The 17,510-nt window shown below is 35.9% G+C and overlaps 1 protein-coding gene across 2 annotated transcripts in view; it reads left to right on the plus strand.

Annotated features, from left to right (window-relative positions):
• The first annotated feature begins 411 nt into the window (after positions 1 to 411).
• Positions 412 to 17,510, plus strand: part of DIP-eta (Dpr-interacting protein eta) — an 82,955-nt gene continuing 65,856 nt past the window's right edge. For both annotated transcript variants that reach the window (XM_070106969.1, XM_070106970.1), the window contains exon 1: positions 412 to 736. The gene's annotated coding sequence lies outside the window, so the exon portion shown is untranslated. The remainder of the gene's footprint in view (positions 737 to 17,510) is intronic.

Consider the following 17,510-nt stretch of genomic DNA (forward strand, 5'->3'; position numbering starts at 1 on the left):
ATGCAAACACAAAAAAGAAAAAACACGAACACCGTGCAAAGTAATGCCAACTGCTGTCAGCGGCAAAGAACAAGAAAACGACTACAAAAACAAAATCACAGTTGTCTGATTCGTTGTGATTCGTCTGCATTGTCGGCGCTATTACTGTTGGTAACGGTAAAGACGAAAGCGACGTTGTCGTTGCAACTATTGTCTTTCTACATGCTTTATACAACAATATACCTACATATGTTTGTATGCGTGTGTGTGTGTGTGTATATGTGTGTTTTGTTTTTGTCTCCCAATTCGTGTGCGGTGGCGACGAGTATTAGTTCGCCGTTCGGGTCACTCATACGACACGCTGTAGCCACACTTCGCCAATGCTTCCGGCAAATGAAACCGACCTATTGCGAGTCAGTTGTTTGTCGGCATCGTTTGCGAGCGGTTGTATTGTGCAAATCATAACGGTACTATTTTATGGCGCGCAATCAGAAACGTGTGTGTTGATAATAATTTGTGACAAAATAATTATATACTAAATTACTTAGACCAATTAAGGAAACGTGCCGTCCCCAGGTGAAGTGTGTCAAGTGTTGCATGCAAAACATGTGGCGTAGAATCGTTTTGGGAAATAATATAGTTTTGAGTGTTTAGTTGTGCTGGAGGCCCTTATATACAAAAACATGTGCTAAAGTGTATATATTATAAATTTATGGAAATTTAAATTAACTTACATATCGAGCGTGAAAAACGATTTGTAAGTTTCCCTTTGTATGTTATTTTCGATGAAATATATGTATTTGGAAATGTGCTAAATGTGTTGCTCGTCATCGCTAGTAATTCTTAAATTTTGATATTAAAAAATAAATCAGTTGCTTCTAAAACAACATTCAAAATTACTCGCTGGATATGTCTCACTTAAATATAAGTTCGCACTGAGTGCCTTACAATCCTATTATTTTAAATTTAAACTGCTCTGGTATTATTCTAATAGATAATTTATTATTTTTTATGGTTCTCATTCAATATATAGAGCGAATATCAGTTCCAAAACCTTATCAACATACCTATCTTCGTTGTAACAAGATCCTAATTCGTATGAATAGTCTATACTTGCAAAAATGACTGTTGAAGTAACTCGTTAATTAACCGACAATTTTGTAAACTAACTTCTGATATCCCTTATCAATTTATACTACTTTTTACAGCCCCTCACATGTTAAACTACATACATAAATGTAACTGCAAACTATACTTACTCAACTTAACATTCTCACTGCGAATTTTAACCGTTTTGGAATATCTCTAAATTTGACAAAACTAACGGAGCATAAAGCACGCTCGTTGACACTTTTTTGAAAATATTATTTTAATCAAGAAAAGTGAGCTATCAGCATCTGAAACATATTCATAAGACCTGTTGATATCGCACTACATTTCTTAAACTACTATTGTTATCGGCTCAAACACTTTAAGCATATATTTTAAGGTAGTACAAAACACCAGCCAATGCAATAACTCTGGCACTCAGCCTTTAGGCAGCATCTCCTCCCGAAACATTAAAACAATTTATTTGCAATAAAGATTCATTGATCATACATCTGATAAATGTTACACAGACTGATAAAAAAATTTTCATGTATTTTAATTACAAAACTTTATTATCGGCTTCAAAATAGGCTGCTTTCAAGCCAATACAACTATGCCAAAGGTAAATTCAATTTTTCCTACACTTATCATAAGTCTCAACTGTGATGGGCTTCATTGCCTTCAGAGAGTTTTAGTATTTTTCGATTTAGGAGCATTTTTAGAGCGCCAATCGTTGGCTTGTTAAAAAGTTTCAATGTTATATTCATAAGCCCAAAACATTAACCCAAATGAATTGAGTCGATCCATATGAGAGGTTGAGTTCCGCTGCTATCTCTCTGATGATAACACAATGCCATTTTAAAGCTCTGTTTCACTAAGTTTATTGATGACTTTCACTGAATGCTTTGTGCCGCTCAAGTACTTGTGTTCGTCATAAAGTAGACTCTCCCAAACATTTCTGCACTGTTTTCAACAATTCCGTAGCATTGATACCATTGGAAATGTAAAATTTTAATAAAACTCGTGGTTCAATTTTTTCCATGTTAAACACCGACAGACAAACTTTTCGCATTGTAAACAAACAGCTGCCAAACACACTATTTGACATATGGAAATCAAACTTCGCGCTATTATTCAAAAATAACTACTGGACCAGAATTCAGATCAAATTTGATCAGCTAATATATTTATATGTATTCAGATACTTACAGTGTTCCTATACGTTTTCCAGTGTCTACATTTTGCTTAGATTGGCATTGATTGCTGTAGAAGTTTATTACTAATAATAGATAGTTTGAACCTTTGCTGCTACGCCTCGTGTCGTCTGCTTACAATAGGGAGTCAAGTATTTAAAAATTTTCTCAAATTGTGCTTAGAATAGAAATCAAAAATGGTTTTTAATTTTGTAATATCTAAGCAATTCAGCTTTATCTCTCAAATTGAAAACATAATTGAAATAAATGCAACGCGTAAGATTGTAAACAAATCAAACGAGGCAGTTCTAGATATAGTTGTTATACGATTGAAGAATTTGATCAATACATAAAATACTGAGCGTTAAAAATAATGAAGCGTTTAGTCTAAACTTTTAAAACCCGGTTTCAGAAACAACTGAGAATTACGTATTCGATTTAAATTGTTTATTTAGCATAACCAAAGCCTCTCTCGCCTCTAAGCATATTTCTGTTATCTAATGGGTTTTATTGAATTTGAAAATTTTGCATAAAAAATACCTGTTAGCGTTTGTAATCGCCCTTTATGGCTAACTGATTAAATCCTTTCTTTTCGAATAATTGTTGGATGAGTGATTCATCTCATGTTCTCATAAGCATAGTGGGTGCCTATATTCACTACATAACTTTGTAATTGCCATAAGCCTTCAGGACCTTAAAGTTTTGAGAAAATTTTAGATAAAGTTAGATCTATGACAAACAATACTATTAAAATAAACCTGTATTAAGCAATTTTATAACAAAATCTGGGAGCATTTGGTAGTAACCGTGTAATTTTCTTCAATTTCAGAGTAGATTTAATCCTTTTTTTAACAAGTTATATAACGAAGTACGTAAACCTGAATAAAAAATGACTTCTATTAAATAATTTCGAACTTAAAAAAATTTCAATACATAACAAAATATAAGGTTGTCATATATCTCCCTTCCGCTTTTTTGTCTTTTGAATTTCGCGGCTATGTACAAAGCGCTACAGAGCTCGTATCTGGCAACACTATACATAATTTGAAAGGTCTTGACATAACCTACAAAACAACGCTATGCATGATTAGTTTGGATATTGCGTTCCACAGTTATAGACGTGTAAACATGGAGTTCACTAACGCCGAAATTCGCGCTATTTTAAAGTTTTCCTTCGTTAAAGGCAAATCCGCTAGAGAAACGTTCCGTGAGATTAATGGTGTTTTGGGGGATGGTACTCTATCACTTCGAACCGCAGAGGAATGGTTTCGACGATTCAGAGCCGGTGAAAACGACACCATGGATAAGCCAGCCGGCGGAAGACCTGTGATGACAAATACCGATCAAATCATGGAATACATCGAGTTAGACCGGCATATGGCATCTCGTGACATCGCCCAGGAGATGGGAGTTAGTCACCAAACCATTTTGAACCATCTGCAGAAGGCTGGATACAAAAAAAAGTTTGATGTTTGGGTGCCGCATAATTTGACGCAAAAAACCTTCTGGACCGAATCAACGCCTGCGATATGCTGCTGAAACGGAACGAACTCGTCCCATTCTTGAAGCGGATGGTGACTGGCGACGAAAAATGGATCACATACGACAATATCAAGCGAAAACGGTCGTGGTCGAAGGCCGGTGAATCGTCCCAAACAGTGGCCAAGCCGGGATTGACGACCAGGAAGGTTTTGCTGTGTGTTTGGTGGGATTGGAAGGGAATCATCCATGAGCTGCTCCCATATGGCCAGACGCTTAATTCTACCATCTACTGCGACCTGGACCGCTTGAAGCAGGCGATCGACCAGAAGCGTCCAGAATTGGCCAACAGGAAGGGTGTAGTGTTCCACCAGGACAACGCCAGACCACACACTTCGTTGATGACTCGTCAGAAGCTACGGGAGCTCGGATGGGAGGTTTTATCGCATCCACCATATAGCCCGGACGTAGCGCCAAGGGGTTACCACCTGTTCCTGTCCATGGCGAATGCCCTTGGTCGTGTGAAGTTGAACTCAAAAGAGGCTTGTGAAAAGTGGCTGTCCGAATTCTTCGCAAATAAGGAGGGGGGCTTCTACGAGGAAGGTATTATGAAGTTGCCGTCTATATGGAAACAGATCATCGAACAAAACGGCGCATATTTTAACTAAATCCGATCACTGTAACAGTTTTTATAAAGCATTGAATGAAGAGCAAAAAAGCGGAAGGGAGATATATGACAACCTTTATATTAGTGTTTTAAAAGAGGATATAGACTTATTCATAGGTTGACTGGAATAAAAATAAAACTGTTTCATGTTTCATTACCTAATCGTGTTAGTTTTCAACATTTGAAAAACATATATACCTATATAATTGTACGCTCATTGCAAAAATAATAAAATAACAAAAATAAAAGGAAAAACAATTTCTGGCGAACTGAGGTCAGGAAGAGGAAGCTAAAAACAGAGATGGGAGTCGTTTAGTGGGGTATCTATTCTGCATTTTCTAAGAAAACTTAACAATGTAATGTATTTATTATTCTTTTTCAAGAATTTTCCAAGGTTTCCGCACTGATTTATAATATATATTTAATGGGAGACCTATGTCAACGTGGGTATTTGAGTCTCGTTAAAAGCAAAGCGAAGTGCAATAATCGTTGGCATAATCGCATAGCATTGAACACAATTGTGTGTTGAAGTATACAAGACTGGTGGATTTATTCTAACCAAGTAAACTTTGTAAAATACTCCAAGCCGATTTACATATCGCTATGTTTTTCTACAACTAAAACAGTTTGACTTTTCTTTGACCTAATCCCTTTGATCGATTTTAGAGAATAAAATATTATATTAAAAACTATAAAAATATTTATCGCTAATAACCGTGTGAAAGTTTTGTAATCATGATTAAAGGTTTTCACTCACTCCTATGGGATTAGCTTCAATAATGTTTAAAAAACACTCAACTATGGTTCCACTTAATTACTGTACTTATTACTGATATATAAAGATGACCACGAAGTTAGAGAGAGTTAGAGAGGATATAAAAAATATATATAAATGATCGGCGTGACAAGTTGAGTAGATTTAGCTGTTCCTCTGTCCATCCGTCCATCTGGCTGTAAATACGCAAAGTCTATTGCCTCAGTTTTTGAGATAAAGATCTGAAATTTTGCACATTTCCTATACTCTTAAAGGGACTGCCATACAAACTGACCGATCAAAATCAAGTTCCTGTATGGAAAACTGTCTCGTTTGACGAGATATCCTCAAAAAATTTGACATGGGTTATTTTCGAAGCAACGATACAATCTCCGAAGAAATGAAATTCTTGTATGGAATCTTTTGTATATGTGCTTTTGTGAAACTAAGGTTAACGTTTTTCGTATTTTATCAGAAATTAACAAACTACGATGATAAACCTTATAAAATTTCATGAAACCCACCGAGCAATGATTTTTAGTTGGAACACAGCTGGGGACTCAAGGAGTATAATGTTGACTTAGGGTTCAGATTACTTCAAATCTTCCACTCGGATTAATTCTAATATTAAAAAAATCTTAGATTTTCCTTTCCAACATAGCAAACTATCATCTGATTACACAAACAAGCGCGATATGTACACATATAAATAATTAAAATAATCAGCTTGACGGAAGTGGCAATACTTGCGTTAATCATCACACACAATAAGTGGAAAGAAATAATTATGAAGCAAATTATGGTAGTGAAATAAAAAATAGCTAGCAAATATAAACCAAATGTATACATACTCGTATATAAAAGAGTAATAAGGAATACCGCTAGTTTCAGCTATATTTGCGTGTTGCCAGCAAATATGCGTTAGTCGCCTAGGCTGTGGACTAGCTAAATAATATAAGCTGCCTTTTGTTATGTGCGGCTAATGTTGTTATTATGACCGTGTTGCTCTGACTCGCTATTATTTGTTAATATGCCTGTGCGATTGTTTACTCAAAACAACAATTGCTGGCAAGCTCGAAACTGCAGCGCCAACACACACATACGAACACATACGCACCGCGTAAATAAGTGATAGTGTGGATAATTGCGCGCGCAGAGGCAGGGAAGCTGACTGCCAAACTCGCTAACGGTCTGCTGCGTCGAGCGAAAAGCGCGTGGCGGGTGGCGAGCAGCTAATGGTGAATTCGTGATTTTTGTAATTATGACAAAAATGTGCATTGCAGCACGACGCTTACACACATGTTTGCATATACATATGTATATATATATATATATATATATATATAGACCGTTAGCGAGTTTGGCAGTCAGCTTCCCTGCCTGTGCGCGCGCAATTATCCATATATATATATATATATATGTGCGTGCGTGTGTGTTCGCTGCCGCTGTTTGGCGCCATTACACTTTTGCTAGAAATCGCTTGTGCGGCAGGCGACGCTTTGACCTCATGGCCATATGGCTGCTTGTTGGTCTCGTGACCGGCTCCACTTCAGCTGCACTTCAACTGCCACGGACAGTAACTGCCAATTTTGCGCCTAACTAATTCCATATATTCTAATAAGCACATTGTTCGTTCGCCATTTACGAATATTCATATGTACATATGTATGTGTGTGTGTGTGTATGAATTTACTGCTACAAAATGTGTGTGCGCTCCTTTGTGTGCTTTGCGTGTGCATTAACCTTTTATTTATGGAATAATTGTGAAATGATCCTGCGCAGTTTTGTTGTTGTTTTCTGTTTGCATACAGTGATGTTGCATACTTTTAGGCGCTCAGCATATCAGCACGTATTTATAGCGATTTCTGTGCATTAGTTTTGCCTTCACCTTAATTTTTTTGTTCGCTTTCATAAATATCAAAACAAGTAGCCTAAATAGCGCTAAGGGCCAGTGTGTTAAGTACACTGCGGTGTAAAATATGTGTTCTGCTCAAAAAATGTTTACCACAATTTAAATGCAGAATTTAATGTTACCTACTAGCCCCGCTTACCTGCTTATGTTCGAAATCTTAATGTTAGCGAATCATAGACTATTTTACAAGGTAGCTACTTAATTTTATAATTTACACTTTTGAGAGGCAATTTATTGACGAATGATAAGACTTTTCAACATAAATGGTACTCATAGAATTTTGTTTGAAATTCTAAGCTTCAAAATTTTAAAATTTTTTGTAAAAGTCTCCAACGTTCCTTTTTAAAATGTTTGAAAATTACCAGTGCACTTAAGCATCTTTTAAATACACAGTACGTGATTGACTCAAAAGCTTAATGTTCAGCCAAGAATCTCCCGCAATATGCCCAATATTGAAGGTTTAATTTTATAAACGGTGCTAGATGATAATTATCTTGGCGAGCGCATGTGAAATTTGTCCCCAAATGACGTGTTGCCAAATTCAAACTCCGTTTGAATATATTTTTTCCAAAATGATAAGAAAACAAGAAAAAACTCACGTTGCACCAAATATAATACCTTTCCCAAATACAAAAGCTTCCTTAAAAGAACTTGATTCCGATCGTGCAGTTTGTATGGCAGCTATATGATATAGTGACCTGATCTGAACATATTCTTCGGAGATTACATTGTTGCCTTAGCAAATATTTAATGGCGAATTTCATGAAGATATATCGCCAAATGAAAAGGCTTTTATTGCAAGCGATCGTTCAGTTAATATAGCAACTATATTCTATAGTGATCCGATATAAACAATCTCTTTAGTGATTCCATCGGTGTTTTAAATAATGATCCATGCAAAATTTCGTGAAGATAAATAAAAAAGTTTCGTGTACAAGCACTTGATTCCGATTGTTCAGTTTGTTCGAGAATAGTCGAATTACTATTAGAAAAGTTGCTCAAGATGTCGGCATATCGGATGGCTAATGCCACGCAGTTTTCGGAAACTCTTAAGTTCGTCCCAAAATTGCTGAAAAAACCATCGCATGACCCTCACACCGCAATCGTTGACGTCAACGGCGATCCAGATTTGTTCAAAAGGGTCATAAGGGATGACGAATCATGAGTATATGATTATGACATCAAAACCAAAGACCCAATCATTCCAATGGAAGAGCCCAGGATTGCCAAGGCCAAAACAACAACAAAAAAATCACTCAGTGAGCTCAAGGACATACCATCCAGTGCTTATCAAAACTGTTTCTGAGGGTGACTAGTTTGAAGCGGACAGAAATTGATGAATAAATAAATATTTTTTGAAAAAAATTTAAATTTACCTTATTTTTTAAACATCGTATACTAAAAAATGTGATTATATTTTTTCGGATTCAAGTATTATCCATTTTCAAATTAGAAGAAATGAGTCTTTTTAATTTGTTTTAAAAGGTTATTTTACTAAATAAACAAAAAAATAAAAAGCGCGTACATTTACATAATTTAATATACTTAAATAATTAACAATTTGTTTTGAAAAATGGTGTCTGGCATTGAGAACGCTTTTTCTACCTAAAATTATCTAAAATTCAAATGCCGAAACAAATTATTATAACTATAGAAAAATTCAAGTCGTTTTGTGACAAAATTTACATTTCATATACTTACTTAAAACATCCAGTTATTATCATACATCTTATTTATTTCATCATTACCTCACAAATTCATCTAAAAGTTCATCTGAAACTTTCAAGTCGATCATTTCAGCTGTTTTAGAGAAATTTTCTCACCGACTCTGAAAACAGCGTTGCTAAAAGGCGTTTAAAGTTTTGGCAGGCGACTACGCTAAGTTAAAAAATTAATATAAATAAAGATCAATACTCAATTAATAATATAACTGCCTCAAAGAGTTGATATATTTGAGCATATATTTGTTGACTTAAGTTGCTTGAATCGATTAAAGAATTCTTAGATTAGATTAGATTAGATTAGATTAGTTTCGAGGTATGCACCGCGACCTATGGTCTATTGTGCCCTCCCCTAAGTCATATCGTATCATCTAGGCCCAGCATGTTGATAAATTCCAAAATTCTGCTGGGTGCTAGTGAGGCGATACGATCCCTGTGTGGAAACATGGATCCCAGGGCCTTGATTCTGCGTCTGCAGACTGCTGTGCAGTTCATCAGCAGATGTTCAGGGGTTTCCGGCTCTATGTCGCAGAACCGGCAGTTTGCAGAAGAGGCTATGCCCATGTTAAAGAGGTGCTTCTTGAGCCTGCAATGGCCGATGTAGAACGCTGCCAGTAGCCGGAATTTGTTTCTGGGGAGATTAATTATGGCTTTAAACCGCTTGAGGTCGTAACCCCCCAATAGCAGTCTGGCATGGTGCATGCCCTGAAGTTGTTGCCAATGTATCTCCCTGCTTGCTCTTTCCTCCCTTCGGAGGAGCTCTTTGATGGTATGAGGACCAACCGCTATGTATGGTTCCGGCCCTACCATTTTTGTAGAGGCTGCAGAGCGGGCTAATTCGTCAGCTAGTTCGTTCCCAGCTATACCCCTATGGCCAGGCACCCAAATAAGGTGTACTCGGTTTTGCTTAGATAGGCTGTTCAGCCGTTCTATACACTCCATCACTAGGAGAGATCTAACCTCATAGGCTGAGATCGCTCTTAGTGCCGCCTGACTATCGCTGAGTATAGCGATACTCTTATTGCGATAGTTGCGTTGGAGGTTTATCCCTACACACCGACTTATAGCATAGACCTCAGCTTGGAAAATGCTTGGGAAACTTCCCATGGGAATGGAGAGTTTGGTGCTTGGCCCAGCGACCCCTGCACCAATCCCCTCCTCCGTTTTCGACCCGTCGGTGTACCACTTGATGGTGCTACCCCTTAGCAGCCGGTCCAGTGAAGAGTCATTCCACTCAGATTTGCTGCCAAGGGTTACTTGAAACTTTCTGCTGAAGTTTACTACTTTGGTAATGCTATCCCTTGGGAGAAGGGCTAGTGGTATTTCCTCACTTAGCTCTTTCATCTGTTGGGATGAGATTACCTTCCCTTTGCCAGCTCCCTCTGCTGTCATTTGGAGCAGAGTTCGTTTGGCAGTCTGTTTGATTACCAGGTGTAGCGGTGAAAGTTCTAGCATGACTTCCAGTGCTGCGGTCGGACACGTTCGCATTGCTCCCGACGCGCAGATGCAGGCAAGTCTTTGCAGCTTCGACAGTTTAAGTCCTACCGAAGTCTGCGATGCTCTCGAACCCCACGATACCGCTCCATACGTGATAATCGGTCTCACGATCATGGTGTACATCCACCTGATAGTCCTTGGGGAGCACCCCCAGGATTTCCCAGCAAGTCGGTTGCACACCATGAGTGCCTTAGTAGCTTTGGTTAAGGTCTGGTTCACATGCTGATTCCATCGTAGTGTGGAATCCAGTGTGAGGCCCAGGTACTTGACCGTGCTGGCCATCTCAACCACTCTGCCGTCCAGGGATATACTCCTGAGGCCCGGCAGTGATCTCCGTCTGGTGAAGGGAATGATTGTAGTTTTAGCGGGGTTGATGCTTAAGCCAACCCCACTACACCATCCCTTTGCCAGTCCCAATCCCCTCTGAACGATATCGCAGAGTGTGTCTTCAAATTTTCCTCTAGCTAAGATAACAATGTCATCCGCATATCCCTGACAGCGGATTCCATTGCTAGTCAGCCGCTCAAGGAGATCGTCCACAACTAGGCTCCAAAGTAGGGGGGATAGCACTCCACCCTGGGGCAGCCTCTTGTTGTTCCCAGACGAATTTTAGTTTCTCCTACTGCGGTTTCCGCCAATCTAGTGCGCAGTACGGCTGTAATCCATCTGCGCACTGGTGCTGCCACGCTCCTTTTCTCTAGTGCTCTTGACACGCTCTCGTGAGACGTGTTGTCAAAGGCACCTTCTATGTCGAGGAAGGCGCATAACACCACCTCGCCCCTATCTAACGAATTCTGGATCTCTGAGGTTAGCTGGTACAGAGCAGTGTTTGTTGACCTGCCTGCTCTGTAAGCATGTTGCTTCTCATGAAGCGGTGATGCCTTCAGCACCTTCGATCGTACTTCGTGGTCTATGATCTTTTCCATACTTTTGAGTAGGAAGGAAGTAAGACTGATTGGCCTGAACGATTTCGCCAATGAGTAGTCTTTCCTCCCTACTTTGGGTATGAAGATCACCTTTGCGGTGCGCCATGGTTCTGGGATATACGCCAGCGCTAGGCTATCCCTCATCAGCCGAACAAGGTGGGGCAGTAGCACCTGCTCCCCCTGTTGCAGGAAAGCTGGAAGGATACCGTCCGCACCCGGTGACTTATATTTTTCAAAGGAGGCCAGCGCCCACTTGATGGAGTCTGCAGTGAAGAGCTGTTTTGCGACTGTCCAGTCCAAGCGTGACGGCCTACGTTCGACCATAGGTCGAATCTGGTCTTCTTGAATCGTCTCCGGGAAATGCGCTAGTAGAAGAGCCGTAGCTCTTTGATCAGATGGTAATTCTTTTGAAAGTAAAATATATAATTTGAAGCACATTTTTAAATTAACTTTATAGATAATTTTCCCGAAAGTAATGGTACTAGTTTTCGATACCTAGTAATCTTACGTATGTGAGGTTATAGTCTAACTTTATATTTGCTATTAATCTTTATGCTGCCATTGCACTTTAGAAGTGGTAAAAGAAGTGGTCCTTTTACCAAAGTATTCAAGTAAAAACTTCTTCCTTGAAACCTATAAATTTCAATATTTAATGTGAGGAGGCACATACATATCTACTGTATACATATGGGTGAAGGGAAGATATTCATTTTATATCTGCACTCAGTAAGCATATTAACAAACTAGGTTACGGATATTACTGCCTGTAGTAATCAATTATGTGGTCGGAAATAGCGTATATTTTACAAAATCTTTAACAATTGTCAATATTACCAATATAATTCATAGACAATATATCATATTGACATACAAAATTATAAACTGCCGAACAGTTAATCATAAACTGTAGGACAAGCGTTGTGAGCAATAATGCTTGTGCGTATCAAATATATTTATATACATGCAGTAGTATAAATTATTATATAAATTTGTATTATATAAATAGTATATAAGTATGTGTACATTAGGGTGAGCCAAAACCAAAGCTAACCAATTTATGACTTAAAATTAATCTTTAGACAGAAAAAAATATCCCTGCAAGATAAAAATGATTTGTTTAATTTTAAAATTTTGTTCGTGAGTGTGCAAATTTCTCATATAATTAATACGTCAAAAATTATGTCATTGAAAATATTATAAGTTTTGAAACGTAAAAAGAACTCCCACTCGCACTGAACGATCGGAATTAAGTCCTTGTATGGAAAACATAAATTGATAAGATATTTGCACGAAATTTGGCACGGATTGTTATCCAAGACAATAGTGCGCTTCTCGCAAGGAATCGTTCAGATCGAACTACTATAGCATATTGCTGCATTCAAACTGTTCCATGAAAATCATGTCCTTGTATGGAAAACTTTTTTATTTGAAACGAGACCTGCACGAAATTTGGTACGGATTATTGCCTAAATTAACGGTACAATCTTTGAAAAAATTGTTAACCATAGATCGCACTACTATAGCATACAGCTGGCATATAAACTTACCAATCAAAATCAGGGTTTTGTTTGAAATCTTTTGTATTGGTGAAGCGTATTATAACTTCGGTGCTATCGAAGTTAACGTTTTTTCTTGTCATCCATCAACCATTTTCTTTAAAGCTTCTAAATAAACGACTTTTTAAATTAAAAAAACATTCGCCTGAAAATCCGCTCTCAATAATTTTTTATTAGACGATTCAAAAGTTAGTGTATTTTTAGTGAAAACAGATTTTTTACTTTTAATTTTATTGGAGACTTTGAATGGTCACCGACACCTTTCAATATTAGTCTAACATTTTTCTGAAAAAGCATATTTTTTCCTCTCTACCGTCTCCTTTTAAAATAAAGCTAGAAATCCTGTATTGCAGAGAAATTTTTTCTCAGTATATAGGTACATTTTAACACATAAATTCGATATTAGTTATGTAATTGACTCACCCTAATATAGATACATGTATATGTTTGCCTACAGTATGTGCGCCCACAAATGATTGCTTAACGATATCCATAACGTCATGCGTTCAGCGGCTAAAAGATAATTATAAAATTGTCTGTGTAATCGGTTTCACCGTGATTACAATCGTTTAATTTTTAATGCCATTTAAAAATAATCGATAATCTTACAAACGCATACACACATACATGTGCGTGCATCATATCTATAAAAGTATGTTGAATTATTTTAAAATTAGCTCCACTCGAATTACGCGGCCGCACAAATGCCATATCATGCAGCAAGCAGGCATGCGTGGTTATACACATATACTTGTATGTGTACGAGTATATGTATGTATGTACTCACCTGCCAGTAGACTTGCTGGTGTGCGTGCATTTTGATGTGCGCAAAATAGTACTGGGAAAATATGAGAATGTCAATCCCGTAAGTCAGTGCATATGTCACGCACACAACTGTAAATATGTCGATTGCGTGCGTATGCACGTGTGTGTGTGTGCGTCTTATTAATGAATGCAACCATGCAACTGACCGACGGATGAACAGTTATCCAACGGTATGCAGCAAGCCGCTTACTAATATATGTTCATATAGGTGGGTGCTTGGTGGTGGTGCGGTTGGACAAGCCAAAGCCTGCTGGTTTGTCTGTCTGCCTGTCCGCATGTCTATCTGTTTACCCATTTGTTTGTCAGATTGTTCGACATTGGGTAAATCTGTCAAGTGCTCAGCTAGGCATTTCACAACTCAACAGTCGGCAAATGTTCATATATTATATTTATGCTTACACACATACGTAAAAACATACACAAATACATATATGGTCAACGTTATAGTTTTGACGCAAGCAGCTGCTAGCGTTGACAACCAGAAGTTGCTGCCATATTGCATGCCATTCGTAGTATTTCGCATGAGAAAATCATACTTTTTACTTTTGTTAGTGTTTTTGTAGTTTTTGTTGTTGCCACCGTTGTTAATTACAAGCGATAATAATCAACTTCCGTTCTTAAGTCGCATTCAACATGCCGGCAAGCGTGGCACATACCTGCATACAGTCCACGATGGCTGTTGAACACGGTCACCAAACATGCAGCATACATTAAGGCGTTCGGCAAGCATTTTTTGTTTGCTTCGACCACGTCCGTTTTTTATTTGTATGTGTATTATGCAATATGTGTGTATTTAACATACTCTTGATTTATGCGAATTTTATGTAGTGAAAATATGGCAAGCGCTAAAAAATGCGCAAACTAAGAAAGAAGCGAGTAAGTTTTTGTCGAGTCGTACGAAGTAATCGTTTAGTAATGGGCGTGATTTAAGCTGGTGATACCGTGAAAATAGGAGAACATTGCTAAAAATAGTTAAATAGGAAACCTTGTTATTGCAATAGAAAACTTTTTTATTAAAATGGGCAAAAATAGTACCATTACTTTTGTGTTTGAATTACTGTTCAAAAGTGTTTAAATTTAAATTTCCTGCTCAGTCCATTTAAGAGATATACTATCATATATTGTTGCCTTATAATTACCATTACATCAAATATACAAAAATTTTAAAAGTATTTTTATGCTGAATAACATATTTTTTTCTATCTGATCATTGATTGTATTTGAAATCATATGATTATTAAACATGATTTTCCATTACTATAACTGTTAATAATAAAATAACAAACAATAATAGTTGTCATTACAATAATCAATACTTACAGTATTTAGTTTTGAGCCTGATTTTATCTTTAAAATTATAGTAATAAATACCATTAACACCATTATCTCTATAATTTGTTTAATTATACCATTACCTCTACACTTTATAACGCAATCTGTATAATAGGTAACATTACTTTAATTTTAAAAATGTATATATGATTACAAAATACACATAATAATTGCGATGAGTTAAGTAACTTGTGTTATTAACATTCGCAATAACAATCTTTCTCATCTTTATTATTTAAATTCATAAACACATTCCAGAGATGAAAAATATTTCCTACACGATCGAATAAAGTAATCATTTTTTAATTGTTGCTGGTTTGACAATTTTTCTATCATTACCATTTCTAGTTGTATATCTATGTTATGTTTATATATCTCATAGCTTTCATGATTTTAACCAAGTATAATAAAAATCCACTATTAAAACCATTACCCAAATAATAATTTGGTGCAGAATACAATTACTTTTATTATATTAACTTCAATAAGAAAAAAATATGCTTTACAGTTCATATTTGCTTTGATATTTCTAGTATAATTAAAATTAAAGGGTGTTTCACAATTACTCCTAATTACTACTACTACTACTGAGCCCACTTTTTGCATTACATTTATCCTTAACGCTATAATTACTTCCTTTGCTATGTTTTTTAGTAGTTTATCGGTACAGGAGTCATTTAACAATACTACTACCATTACCAATACCATTACAGATATCACTACAATCACCATTACCAACATATTACTGATTACTATTATAATTACCAAAAAAGTAATAATTGGGGCTACTATTATTATTTACATTAAATTTATCTGTTGCATTTTAGTTACCACTAGCAATTCCACTACTAATGCATTACTAATAGAACTGTTATTATAATTTACTCATTCCTTATCTTTACCAAATAGTATGAATTAAAATATCCAAACAATAACAATAAAGTAATGTTAGTGATGCTTGTGATTTAAAATCCCATATTAATTGCGATATTAATATTAGAATTCAATTTAACAAGAAATTAATTTCTACCAAAAAATTTTTACTTTGATATTATCGTTACTAATTTCTGTAGGAACAGTGAAATCACCAGCTGTATTAACAAGATTACCAATTAATAATACTAGTACTGGGGCTATTCCTATATCATTCCTTTTATCCTTAACACCACAATTACTTCCCAGTCTTTGCCTTTGAATAAATTACCAGTAAATCAATCATATAGCAATATCATTACCATGACCAACACCATTACTATTGTAACTGTGAACGTCATTATAAATTTTTAATGTTAATTATCAGAATTATCAATGCTATACTAGTTAGGACTATAATAAATATTACCATTACCAATATCACTACCATAATAGTTAATATAAAATACCATAACAATTTTAATTACAATTACCATTACCAATTTATTGGTAGTAATTATCATATTTATCTATGTACTAATAATAAGGACTACAATTAATGTTACCATTACAATTACTTCTACCAATATAATTACCATTACCATTACCATTCGTTCTTTTATATTTGTTTTCAGAACAAATTCAATTATAATTTGGGTTAAAAGTACCAATACCATTACTAATACAAATTTTATTATAATTTGCCAATTTTTTATCATTATGTTTTAAATGTTATAACAATAATAATAAAATATGTTAAAGTAATGTAATCAGTGCGTGTGATTATAAAATTCAATCTTATTATCAGAATGCAATTTTACAGTGAACTAATTTCTGGTTCAAATTATTTACTTAATTATAATCGTACTCAACTTTCATAAGTCCACTGACCTACTTAAAAAGTATGCCGTAAACATTTTCACTCAATTTGAACACTCAACTAATTTACGAAATAATTTTAGGCACATAACTATTACCTGCGCAACATGAATCAACTTGGCAAATTTTGAAAATCACTTACATACGTTTTCTATATAAACAAGATATATATTGTATATATATGTGTAATTTACAAATATGTCATCTATTAGTGTGCATATTTCAAGGTATTTGCGGCAATTTACATTTCAACTTGTCTCTTTAACGTCACACACAAGGGTTTGCATGACAAAACGCATAAAAGTAGGCTATGAATGAAATTATTTAACGAGTGCCATGTTATTACTGGCATACTTCAAATTGTGCGTGTTTGTAAAAGTGAATATTTATATTAGGGTGTCTGCTATTACCGAAGTTGATGGTGATTTTGCAAACGCCTTCCGAAGTTTCAGTTTTTTATGACAGCCTTTTTTGCAAAGCGAAATATATTTTGTGTTCGAACATGACTGCTTCAAAGTTGTACTTTCATTTACTTCGGATATAAAACGTTTATAGCAAAGAAACAAAAAATCTCTTACAAAATATATAGGAAAATTTAAATGATTAAGGACGGTTTAAATTGAAAATAATGAAACTTTTTACGTAGAATGTTTTTTGTAAGGCAAACACTGCAACTTAGCTTGGCGTTTGTCAAAAGAAAATCAACTTGGTATTTAACGGACACCCTAATGTACATGTATGTAGTTATATGCGTGCAATTATGCGTCTATGGCACACAAAAAGATAATC

Source organism: Bactrocera oleae, chromosome 3, assembly GCF_042242935.1.
Source record: "Bactrocera oleae isolate idBacOlea1 chromosome 3, idBacOlea1, whole genome shotgun sequence".
Classification (NCBI taxonomy): domain Eukaryota; kingdom Metazoa; phylum Arthropoda; class Insecta; order Diptera; family Tephritidae; genus Bactrocera; species Bactrocera oleae.